Source organism: Arachis hypogaea, chromosome 17 (genome assembly GCF_003086295.3).
Source record: "Arachis hypogaea cultivar Tifrunner chromosome 17, arahy.Tifrunner.gnm2.J5K5, whole genome shotgun sequence".
Lineage (NCBI taxonomy): Eukaryota > Viridiplantae > Streptophyta > Magnoliopsida > Fabales > Fabaceae > Arachis > Arachis hypogaea.
Window position 1 is genome coordinate 88,712,740 of NC_092052.1, and position 13,775 is coordinate 88,726,514.

A 13,775-nucleotide genomic window follows, 5' to 3' on the forward strand; every position below is an offset into this window, starting at 1 on the left:
TGGTAGGGCTATACTTGCAACAGGACTTTATTGAGAAATTTTATTCTGACATAGTCTCTTGAGGTGCATCAGGATGCGTGAAGTGCGCCTGCGCGTTAGTCGCGGGCACAAAATAGGCACACGTTTGGCACAACTCTTTGGTTTATGTACCAGGGAATTTAGATTGCACAACCAACGTGCACACGCACAGTGCGCTTGCGCGTCGATGGCTAAGTTAGGGAGGGGTGCGCAGGCATCACGCACGCTTGCACATGGGTGCCTGGCACAAAGTGGGCACCAAGTGGGCATAACTCTCGGGTTTCTGTACCGGGAGTGTGAAATGCACCACCGGCGCACGCACGCACAGCCCGCTCACGCGCAGATGCCCCCTTTTCCCCCTTCTCTTTTTTTTTAAACAACATAGAAAGGGCTATTCTAACACATTCTTGGCAGGTGTTTAAGCTAGTAGTCAAGGAGACACTCACAAATTCATGCACTATTGAAAACATAGCATTCTCTCTACTTCAACAATTCATCCATACCAAAATGATGAAATCTATATAAACATCCTAGTTATCCAACAAGATCAACAAAACTAGCATTCCTATGCAATCAACAACATCAACAGCATCAAGAAGTCACAAAATGTACAAAAATCTAGAGCTAAAAGCAAGAAGGTATACACAAGGAAGATCTTACCATGGTGGGCTGCCTCCCACAAAGCACTTTTCTTTAACGTCCTTAAGTTGGACGGTCAGTGACTCAAGCTTCTCCTCCTCTAGGTGCATCCGTTAGTAGGAACACCTCTAGCTCTTTGGGAAACTTGTAGCATCCGTTAGTAGGAAAATCCTTCTTCCGGATGTGATGATCATGAAATGCTTTAGTCTTTTCCTTGTAAATTTGAGCATTCTCATATGCTTCGTTCCTCAAACACTCGAGCTCCTCTAGTTGTAATTTCCTGGCCACACCCGCTTTGGTGAAATCCATGTTACACTGCATTACCGCCCAATAGGCTTTATGCTCAATCTCCATCGGAAGGTGGCATGCCTTCCCATAGACGATCCGGAAGGGACTCATCCCTAACGGAGTCTTGTAGGCCGTCCTATACGCCTAAAGTGCATCTCCTAACCGGAGGCTCCAATCCTTCCTTTGTGGATTTACCACTTTCTCTAAGATTCACTTAATCTCCCGGTTTGAAACTTTCGCTTGCGCATTGGTCTGTAGGTGATAAGCAGTAGCAACCTTATGCAACACTCCATAGCGTTTGAGCAGTGCCTCTACTAACGGATGCACCTAGCATCCTTGGGTCTTTTCCATGCAGAACCAGCCTGAATTTGGGCCTATTGAGCCTCAGAAATCGCCAGGCATGATTTCCTTTAATGAGGTCACGTGCAACTTGTCGCGCGTACGGGCCATGCGTGCGTGCACGCCGATTCATTTTGTGATCCACGCGTGCGCGCCATGTACGCGTGCGTGCCGGTGTGGATTTCTCTAATCCGCGTGGATGCGCCGATCTTCGTGCGCGGCTTCTAGCTGTCCACATCCACACGTGTGCGCGAGGTGCGCGTACGCGCGAGGTGCGCGTGCACGCCCATGCTGAAATTCCCAAAATCCAAATCTTCATATTCCTTCCTCTTGTGCATGCTTTCTTTCTCTTTTCTAGGCCATTCTTGCCCCATAAATTCTGAAATCACTCAACAAACATGTCAAGGCATCGAATGGTAATAAAAGAGGATCAAAATATAGCAATTCTAAGGCAAAAGAAGCATGTTTTCCATCATGAAGCAATATTAGGAAGAGAACACAAAACCATGCAATTCTTGTGGATAAGTGTGAAAAATATTGACAAAACCCCCCAAATTGTACACAATATAAACCACAAAATTGGGGTTTATCAATCCCCACCATGGAGACTGAGGTGGCTTAGCTCCTTTTTCACTTCCTTTTTTATTCTGCCATTACTATGTTATGTTCCTATTTTCTGCTATTTTGTCTTTGTGTCTGCATGATCTTTGGTTATTTCAATTCCTAGGTTCTAGTTTAATTTTGCTAATTTTAATTCTATTATTTGTTCTTAGTTCTGAAAATAGTTGTCTCATGTATCGCTCACTGAGCTTGAATCCAAAGATAAAAAGAAAAAGAAGTGATATATTACATGAAAAATTTAGTTTATATTAACGATTAGTCTTATTTACTTGAATGTGGTGGTGTTATCTGTGATTCTGAATGCATGATATGAATAGTGTATATTTGAATGTGAATTAAAGGATATTGAGGTATGAGGAACAAGAATGTAGAGAACTATTATGAATTCTCTGAAATAAACCAAAGCTTAATCTTTGAAGTAAAAGAAATAGCAAAAGGAAAATAAAATCAAGGTCCAAGGCTATGAGCTTCAATGACTAGGGAGGTCAAACATGATTAAAGACTCAGAGAGTTGTTTCCCTAATCATATGCTTGTGGTGTAAATGTGTCAAGTAACCCTTGAGACAGAGCACTAAGAGTCGAGATCAAGTGCGTTTAACAGAGTATGCCAAAGGCTTTGAGCACCAGTATTTGGGAGTGACTGAAAGAAAAATCAGAACCAAAAGAGAGTTCCCCAGTCAAGTGCTTGAGGTGTTTTTGTGTCGAGTAATTGACGATTCCCAAATGCACGGGTTTCGATTTTCACACTAAGAATAGAATTTGTCCATTACAAGTATAGTTCAAATCCAACAATTGAACATCAATCAAATGTTAAATTCAAATCAAAACATATAACCGAGAGTATTTAGCTCCCGGGTCATCTTCCCTAGGAGTTGCAATGAAATATACAATCATTGGCTTTGAGAGAATATGGGGAATTAGGAATGAAAGCGAGAGAGCAAGAGATTGTAAATATCAAGAAATTAAATGATCATGCAAGAGATTAAAAGGAAAGCAATTAAAGCAATAGAAATAGAAATTAAATGCTAAAAAGGACTCTTGGCAAGAAGTGGGTAATTAAGGATTCCTATCCTAGTTGTGGACCACAAACATGGCAATTATGTGGAATCAATCCAAATTAATCAATCCTCCTTGAGAATTAGTCAAAAGCATAATTGATCTCAAACCATAAGTCGTAGTCAACTCACTAATTACTTAGTGAAAGACTAGGGTCAATGGAAACCAAACCAATTAACTATTCTCACACAATGCGGAATGGACATCCACAACTCAATTCCACCCAAATACCCAATTTCTCAACCAAGAGTGTGAAAACTAAATATGTAAGAAATTAAACATTAAAGCAATATAAGTCAAAAGCAATTAAATGCAAGGAAAAGAAACGTCAAATGCAAGAAAACCTCTTGGCAAGTAATTGAGAGCTAAGGCTACCTATCCTAGCCATTGACCACAAACACATGATGATTATGAAGAGTTAATCCTACTTAGTCAACCTTACATTGAAGATAAGTCAAATAGGCATAGTTAATTCCAATCCCTAAGTCCTATGTCAACACTAGGGGGCACATAGAGTCAAGGAAAACCAAATTATCTAACTACTCTAATATATCATGCAAGAATGGACATCAATGACTCAAGGATCACCAAAGTCAACAATTCCAAGCCAAGAGTGAAGAAAAAAACTAAGTGAAAACTAAGCCAAGAATTTTATCAAACACTTGGTGTGCATGAGAATAAAATAATATTAAATTGCATTAAAATAAAATCAAAAATACCAAAAGCAAGAAAATGACAATAACAATTAAAGAAAGCAATAAATAACATGGAAACATAAATTTGCATTAATTGGAATCAAAATAACAAAAGTGTTCATAACATGAAAAATGCCATAGAAGAGAAAAAAACAAAAGAGATGAAGAAGATAAAGACAAGAAAGCATAGAAACATAAATGAAACTACATAAAAATAATAATTAAAGACAGAAATTAAGGAGAAATTAACTAAAGCTAACCTAATTCTAGAGAGAAGGGGAAGCTTCTCTCTCTAGAAACTAAGAGAAAACATCATAAAAGCTAACCCTAATTGCCCCCCATTGTTTCGACTTGAATTGGGGTTGAAATAGCTTCAGAAATGAGTTGGATTGGGTTTTGGAGGCCCAGAATTCGCCCCGAGCGATTTGCAATTAATGAGCTGAAGTAACTCGGGTCACGCTTACGCATGGGTCATGCGTACGCGTTGTTTGTGCAAAAATCCATCCACGCGTCCGCGTGGGTCACGCATACGCATCGCTCGCAAATCCTTGCTGTGCGTACGCACGCGTGCTGAAACTTCCAAACTCCATTTCTTCATAGTTTCTTCCCTTTTGTATGCCCTTTTTCTCACTTCTTCAACCCATACTTGCCTTAGAAACCCGAAATCACTTAGCAAACACATCAAGGCATCATATGGAATTAAAGTGGATAAAATTTAGCAATTATAAGGCCTAAAAAGTATGATTTCACTTTCAAGCACAATTTAGGAAGAAATCATGAAACTATGCTATCTCAATGGATAAGTGTAGGAAAGGTTGATGAAATCCACCCAAATAGAGAAAATAAATACCATGAAATGTGGATTCATCAGTAATGCTTGAGACAAAGCATTTAAAGTGACATCTAGGCTTAAGGTGCAAAGTACCAAAGAAAAGAGAATAAAAGAAGTTTTGTTGTGTTCAAGGATTAAACCAATGTATAAAAGCCAAAGAATTCATAATATTATCCAGATTCTCATTCCAAATGATAGTGACATTCCTCTGATTCAAAGGATAGTGAGATGCCAAAACTGTTCAGAAGAGATAGGAGCTTAATTGAACACTCACTTCTCATGCAAATTCACATCCAAAGCCTATATTAGTTTGGTTGCTTGAGGACAAGCAACAATTCATGTTTGGTGTTGTGATGTGTGAGCATCTTTTCTATCTTTTTCTAGTGAATTTGCATTCGAATTATTAATTTTAATCAAGATTTAAATATCTTTTAGCCACTATGGATGTTACATTGAGTTGTGTGCAATTCTGTTTATTTCATGTAGTATTCGGATGGATTTGATGGAGTTTTTGTAGAAAAAGAGAAGAAAGTGAATCATGCTGTCAACTCTGACCTCCTTGAACTACAACAAAAATAACTTGAGCTACAGAAGTTCAATTGACATGTTTCTAGCAGCATTGGAAAGCTAACATCTACAACTTTCCAACGATATATAATAGTGTACACTTCTTATCAAACGCACATGGCCTTGGTGGCGCCTAACTTGAGCTTTTCCATGTTAGGCGCCAAAGGAAGACTTTCACGTGAATTTCATGCTGCATAGGTGGCGCCTAACTTGCCTTTTCCCAAGTTAGGTGCCAAGACAAAGGAAAGCGCCTCCAAGCCTTACTGCCCCCCTTCACGTCTAACTTCACAATTGTGAAGTTAGGCGCCAATGTTATGATTCCCAAGTGGTCCCCATTCGCTCCTCAAGGCCTGCACGAGATATTAATTGATTTTTGTTTAAACTTTTATTTAATTCATAAATAGGAAAAGATATTATTTAGTTTTAGAAAATATATTTCACATTAATTAGGATTAGATATAAAAAGGGAAAAGAATCATCCCTTCCGGCTTTTTTCTTCTCTCTTACCTCATTTTGTACTTTACAGTTTTACAGAACCCTAGTTTTCTCTTTTAACCATGAGCAACTAAACCTCCACTGTTAAGGTTTGGAGCTATGTTTATTCTATGGATTAATACTATTACTGTTCTATTTTAATTCATGTGTTGATTTCAATTTCAAGAATTGTTTTCATTCTTTATCTTATAAATCTGGGTGGAACGGAAGTATGACCCTTATTCTAATTGAGTTCTTGTAAAACTTAGAAAAGCTCTTTGCTTGAACAACATCTTGAAAATAATTTCTCCTAAATTTTTAATTATCTGGACTTAATGGGATACGTGATATTTAATCCTCTTATATTTGGATAATTAGGATTTCTATGTCATATAAACTAGAATTGAACTTAACCCTCTAATTGGAATCAAGTGACCAAGAAATTGGCGGTTGATGAAAGTTAGAGGGGACTAAAAAGGTCTATGGAATTAGGGTTTAGTCACATATACTTTGCCATGAATTGAATCTTGCATGATTAAAACAGTTGGTAAAAAAAGTTAATCTGGAAAATAATATCTCTAAAACCTTAACTGTTTTCTCCCATATTATTCACACCAATCTACTGCTTGCTTTCTGGTATTCTAAATTTACTGTTAATGCTTTTGAACTCTCAAAACACCATTTTTTGTCTATCTAACTAAGTAAATCAGGCAATCATTGTTGCTTAGTCCATCAATCCTCGTGGGATCGACCCTCATTCACTTGAGGTACTACTTGGTACGACCCATTGCACTTGCCGGTTAGTTTGTGGACTTTAAATTCTGCACCACACATATATACCACAACTCAATTCAAACAACCATATATTCAATTCAATCCTATCCTGTGGTCCACTAGCCTAAGTTTCACGAAACATTACATATTACATAAAGAAAATTGAACCCATACCTTGGCCGATTCCTCAAAATGCACAAAACACCCAAAATTGGATTCCAACGAGCTTCCAAGCACAATCTACCAAAATCAATCCCAATGCTCCAAATAGCCAAAATGACTCTAATAAACACCAATGCTCAAGCTATACATATTTAATTCAACACAATAAGCAACTACGGTTCACAATTTTACTAAATCACAAAGGTTATAAAGAATTTTACATTACCCATAGTAAATTTGGATGAAACCCAATAATTTCCCACTATTGGTTGGCACCTAAACAACCAAAATCATGAAACTCACTTAAAAACAAAACCAAAAACGTGAAAATGCATAGGGCAGAGAACTCTAGCATGAGTTTTAAATTCATACCTACTTTGTTTTGCTTGAAATGACGGGCTCGGCGAGAGCTTTGCATGGTCTAAAATTGCACGTGAATTAGAGCACCGTAGCTCAAGTTATGAGCAAATGAAGGAAGAGAATAAATAGTAACCAAAACCCTCTTCTCCTCTCTTCTCATGGGCACCTTTCACTCTCTCTTTTCAGCATAATGCCTCTGAATAGACTCTAATTAGGCTTATATATGTTGAGCCTTAGGCCCAACTTGGACCTGATCTAACACATTAGCATTTTAGGTCTGTTTTGACCCAATTTCAGGTCAAATCTTTTAGTATTAGTGTCTGGTTTTAAATTATAAATTATTTTTGTCTTTCTAAATTAATAAATTCAATTTTCTAAATTTATTCACTCATAATTTAATTTTTTTCTCACTTATAGTGCCAACCCAATTAAAGCCGGTACGCACCTTTACGCGATAAATAAGAATTTTATGCTAAATTCTATTTTCTTCATTAAATTTTCTATTTTAATATTCTTATCATTTTCAACCTATTCTAGACAATTAAATTATATTTTTTTTATTTTGAATTAAATAATTAATTGAATTCCGGTTCTTACATTCTCCCCTCCTAATTAGAAATTTTGTCCCCAAAAATTGGTTGACCTATCATCATCTATAAATGTTTTCTCAAATTAAACCAACCTCACGTTATTCATCCTACCATTCCTCAACATCAGCTCGAATTCCTATTTACATCCTCCACTCTGATTTACAACGTCATGACTTAAACGAATTCAAGCCTATGCTGTACTCATCCTTCTCACTCTTAGATCCCTCCAATAAACCTCAATACCACATCAGTATTTCAATTCAATGTTCTCCAAATCCATCTTGTAAAACCAACAACTTATCCATTATAATCTATGCACAAATCCAATTACACCTGTAATCATCTCCACAACCTACTCAAAATCAATCTAATCTTATAGCCACCATCAAACTTAGTTTCCTAGAAATCATTATTTACATTAAGTCACATAAGTATTCAAGCCTAGGATATTTCTATTCACCTCCTACTACTCCTATTCGCAATTATCCTGTGTTATTGCTCCCGCAATCTTTCGCTACGTCACTCTGATTTTCAGCAATAAAAAATCTAATCCTTCATCAAAGTCATACTTGTAACACCCTACCACATAGAATCTTATGCTCAAGTCATAAGACACAGGTGGTGATGACAGGTCATCTTAGCCTAGTTTCACTAGCCTTTTTCCTTTGTTTTCAATAGGTTTTATGCACTTTCTTGAGCCATAAGTAAGCCATTTGGGTAGAATTTCATGTTTTCCTTAGATTCAATCATCCATGGATAAATTGATGCATTTTCATGAGTTTTTGTACCATAATCACTTGAATTTCAAGAAGAAGAAGAACTCTCATGATTATAGCACAGCTTTGATGCAATTGTTGATTGATGATAGGTGGAAAGAGGTTTGGAAGAAGGTTGAAGAAAAGGGGATAGCAAGGGGAAAGAAGAAGCACTCACGTTTGAGCTCAAGTTTGCCTTAAACTTAGACTCAAACGTGAGGAAGAGTGCAACCACACCCTGGAGCTATGCAACGTTTGCGCCAACGTTTGCCTCCAACTTGAGGTCAAACGTTGGCCACATCTCAGCAAGGAAAATCACCCCTGGAGCTTGGCAACGTTTGCGCCAATGTTTGTCTCAAACTTGAGGTCAAACATTGGCACCATAAGAGAATGAATGAACACCCCTGTTTGATGATTCAATGAGCCACGTTTGTGCCAACGTTTGCATCAAACATTGGGCCAAACGTTGGCTAGAAGAGCTGAGTGGGAGGAGCCACGTTTGACCTCAAACGTTGGCTCAAACATGGATGACAGCAAAAGTGGCCGAGCTGCATAATTGGTTTCACGAAGATGTTTGAGTCAACGTTTACCTCAAACGTTGACTCAAACGTGAATGGTTCATGGTCCGGTTCACAAGTGGATTTCTTCCCAACACCAAGAGCAATCAATAGAGGTTATTATCAACCCAATTCCATCAAGACCAAGGGCCCAATTCAAGGCTTGAAGATCATTAGAAGAGAGTGTATAAATAGATTAGAATTTAAGTTTTACGAGAGCTTCCCTTTTTAGAATTTTTAATACTTACAGTAGAGAGCTCATCTTGACATTTTGAGTTGTTGCTTTTAGAATTTGAGAGTTCCCGAGAAGGAGAATTGAATTCTCTTCCCCTGGGTTGTTTTTGCTTTCTTCTCTACACACTTTGTTTAAATCTTGGGGGTTGGAGAATTGAAGGAATTCTGTTTCAATCTCACCCCGAGATCTCTCTGTTTGATTTACTGCACTTTTTGAGAAATAAATATTTGAATTCCTTTCTTCTACTGCTTGATATTTACTTTTCTTTCAATTGAATTCTAAATTTGGATCCAGGAAGGCATTGAGATCTAGACTTGGTTATCTAGTCTCTTGGGTCCTAAAATCTGGAGTTATCATTTTCTTTTCTCTGTTGAATGCTTTTCAAGTTTATTTACATTCCTATTTTAGATCCGGTTCAATTCAAGTCACCTTCTACTCTTCTATGTGTTGAGATTTATTGTTCTTTTGTTTAATTCTTGCAATCCCACATCCTTGACCCATTTATAATTCAAGCTATTTACAGTTCTTGCACTCTAAGATTCTACAATTTACATTTCTTACGTTCTAAGTTTCTTCCATTTAATTTCTTGTTCTTTAAGATTCAGCACTTTTATTTTCTTTTCTCTTTAAATTACTGCAATTCACCCTTCCTCTTTTACATTCCTTGTAAATTTGGCTACTGCCAATTACAAATCAAACAACCAATACTTGATTCGCTTGACTAAATCGATCACTAAACTAAAATTGCTCAATCCTTCAATCTCTGTGGGATCGACCTCACTCACATGAGTTATTATTACTTGATGCGACCCGGTATACTTGCCGGTGAGTTTAGGTGATTGGAATTTGTTTTTCAAAAAAATCACATCATGCACTTGCTGGTTAGTTATGCGGATTTGTGACAAAGTGTGATTCACGTTTAAGAGCTCCAAGTCCTTTGGCGCCATTGTTGATGATCACAATTTCGTGCACCATAGAGCTCGTCGCGTTTGGTTGTTTGGTCGCAAACGGTGCAGCAATCAGAGCTCCAGATTTAAAGTTACAAGAATTTGAAGATTGAACTGGAAATGAAGTTAGGGTTCTTACTTCCCCCATTTCTTTACAGCGTGAAATGTGTTGTTAGAAGGGGAAGGAGGCAGAAATTATCCTTATATATAATGGGATTTGGGCCCGGTTTGGGTTCGGTCTAACCGGTTTGGCACGTTGGCCCATTTTTGGGCCAAAAACTTTAAAATTAGTGTCTAAATTTATATTTTAATTAATTCTACCACATTAAACTATAAAACTCTATTTTCTAATTTTCCTGATTAATAACTAATTTATTCGCTAATTATTTACTAATCTTTCAATTTTTACATCCTACCCTCACTCTTGAAACTGTCAATCTCCGTCAGGTCCATTACTGTCTTCATCACTATTCCCAATTTGCATGTGCCATCCTCTCAATAGTAGTTCACGTAACGGTAGCCATCTTTTCCAGAGTGGCCATAAGAATCAACCAGATAGCCTCGCTCGTGTCCACGAGATGCCACTTGGGTCTTATCCACACTAAAAAATTGATATTAAGGTGATCAGCTTTAATATCTCAAGTCTAGTGCTTCGAATATCCAAAAGTAATGCTCATGAATATTTATGCAATATATGTCAAGCAGACATCCTAAATAGCATGTACATACAAACAGAGTATGCTCAGAAGCATAGTCAGTCTATCTCTCAGGCTCTACAGGAACGAAATACTTTGATACCATAATGTAACATCCTACCACATAGAATCTTATGCTTAAATCATAAGACAGAGGTGGTGAGGTATTACGACCTCTAAAAGTACAATTATATATATAATATAGTGAAAAAGAATTAAAACTAGGAGCCTTTGAAGGAAAGTTAAAAAAATAAAAGCGTTAAACAGAAAAGCGGAACACTCACGGCAACTGATAGATAAGAATTACGACGGTTCGGAAATTTAGTAAAACAATTTCTTCGTCGATAGCATAGTCCAAACCGAAGTATAATCCTCCCAATCAAAGTTTAATTTCAAATTAAAATAACCGAGAGTAATTAAACCTCGAGTCATCTTCCATAGGAACTAGTGCCTAAAAGCGCACAATTTTGGTTGCAAGATCAAAGAGTTTTCAATGATAAAACAAACAATTAAAGGAATTAAAGAACGATCCAAATTGCAATTAATAAACTAATAAAGGAATAAAAGAACTATCTATGTAATATGGACAAGTAAGACTCAAAATTGATGGAATTGTGGTTCAAAACATAATGGAACCTTGACATGGGATGAGTTATGGAATTCCTTCCTTGCCATAACCACAACTATGAAAATTATGATGGATTAATCTCACCTAATTAACCCTTTACATCGAAGAGTAAGTCAAGTGAGCATAATTGTTATTAATCCACAAATCCTAGCTAACTTACCAATTACTTTAGTAAAAAGCTAGCGTTAGTGGAAACAATAACAACTAACAACCCAAGAATTATCACTAAATGCCGAACATTATGAGTCTAGTATTCCATATACTCATTTCCCCCAAGTCAAGGAATGAAAATATACTTCATAATTAAAATTAGCATTTCATCAAATACATGGTGGCCATAATCATAAAACATGACAAAATTAGAAAAATGATAAAAACTATGAACCACAAATAATCAAAATCAACACTAGTAACTCAAACAAACATATAGTAACCAAAAATCATCAAGTTCATCAACTAGAATTCAAAATTGCAAAAAGCATATATGTATTAATAAAGGAAATTAAAATAGAAGAAAGTGTAGAACAAGTAGTGTAATAAAAGAGAAAATTAAGAAATACTTACAAAGGAAATAAGCTAGATTCCAAGATCAAAATTGGGAAATGAAAACTTGTAGATAAACCCTAATTACATCCTAAGAAATTTGAGAGAAAACCTAAACTAAACTACCCTAAAACTAACTAAGTGTATTCTATAATGTATGGTATGAGTATGTGTGTTACTAGACTCCTTGTATGCTCCAAAGCCTTCAGAAATGGGCCAAAAAGCCTCCCAAATCGCGAGCCGCATGACTTTTTAATGAAGTCACGCACAAGGACTTGTGCGTACGTACACATGCTGAATTTTCCTCTTATGCGTACGCACAGAATGTTGTGCATATGCACACATGGCTGTGTGCTTCTTCTTTGATTTCTTCATATTTTCTCCAACTTGCGTGCTTCTCTTGCACTCTTATCAAGTCATTCCTACCTCTTAAACCTGAAATCACTCACCAAAAGAATCAAGGCACCGAATGGAATGAAAGTGGAATAAAATTGATTAAATTAAGCACAAAATAGTATGTTTTCACAATTAGGCATAATTTAGAGAAAAAACACAAAAAGTATGCTATTTAGGTGATTAAATATGGGTTTATATGATGAAATCCACTCAAATCAATCCAAAATTTATCATCAAATATGGACTCATCAATTCCCCCACACTTATACAATAGCATGTCCTCATGCTAATCACAATCAAAGGAGAAGGGTAAAAAGGCAAGCAACTTATTCAATGCAACTACATGCATGCAACTATGCTAGATATTACATACTCATATATATACCAAGGTTCCTACTAAATTTGGCAAAAATAAACAATAGAATTCCAATCAATCCAAAATAAATCATTAGGGCCAAAATAAGGAATTAATGCAATAAGATCCATATCCAAAGATTTTATTTGAAGTTTTTCAAAATTAATTTCAACAACTTACAAGAAAACATAAAATAAGGAATGAAAACATAGAATTGAGCGATCGAACCCCTCACCGGATGTGTATGCGCTCTAATCGCTCAATGTTTAGGGCTTAATCACTCATTTCTCCTTTAATCATATTTTCTAGGATTTGCTAGTCATCAAACAATCAATAAATACTTGATGCATGAATACAAATATCATGAGGTCTTTGGAGGGTTGTAATGGGAATAGGGTAAGGGTAGGATTAATATGGTTAAGTGGATTAGTAGATTGGATCTTTGATTAGCTCAAGTATACCACCTAATCCTATATTAACCTATTTACACCAAAGAAAACAACCTAAAGTGTTATAAACATAAAGGCAACAAAATAAAGGAAATGACAAGTAAAACTAAAAGAGCAAAGATGTAAGAACAATAAATTGCAAACAAAAGTAAATCAAAATAACAATTAAACCTAAATCTAAGAGGAATGAATCCTAATTCTAATCTAATTCTAGAGAGAATAGAGAGCTTCTCTCTCTAGAATATAACCTAAAGCATGTTCCCACTCTACTCCTAATTGCTTTCCCTTTGATCCATCTTGAATTCAGTCTCTAATAGCTTTAGAAATGAGTTTGATTTGGGCCTGGATGGCTCAGAAATTGCCCCCAGCGTATTTCCTTTAAGTTGCTCACCTGCCGCTTGTCACGCGTGCGTGTCGCCTGGCAGATTTCGCGTACGCGTCGCTATGAATCCTCCAAATGCTCATTTCTTCATGAGTTCTCCACTTTGCATGCTTTTTATTCACTTATTCCATCCAATCCTTGCCTGATAAACCCTAAGATCACTCAACAAATATATTAAGGCATCGAATGGGAGAAAAGTGAATTAAATTTAGCACTATAAAAGAATAAAAAGCATGTTCTAAATCATTAAACATAGATTAGGGAGAATTACAAAACCATGCTATTTTAGTAAATAAATATGGGAAAAGTTGACAAAATCTACTAATTACAATACAAAATAAACTATAAAATTGTCAACCTTCCCACACTTAAACAATAGCATATTCTCATGCTAAACCAAGAAAGACAAGAAAGGGGT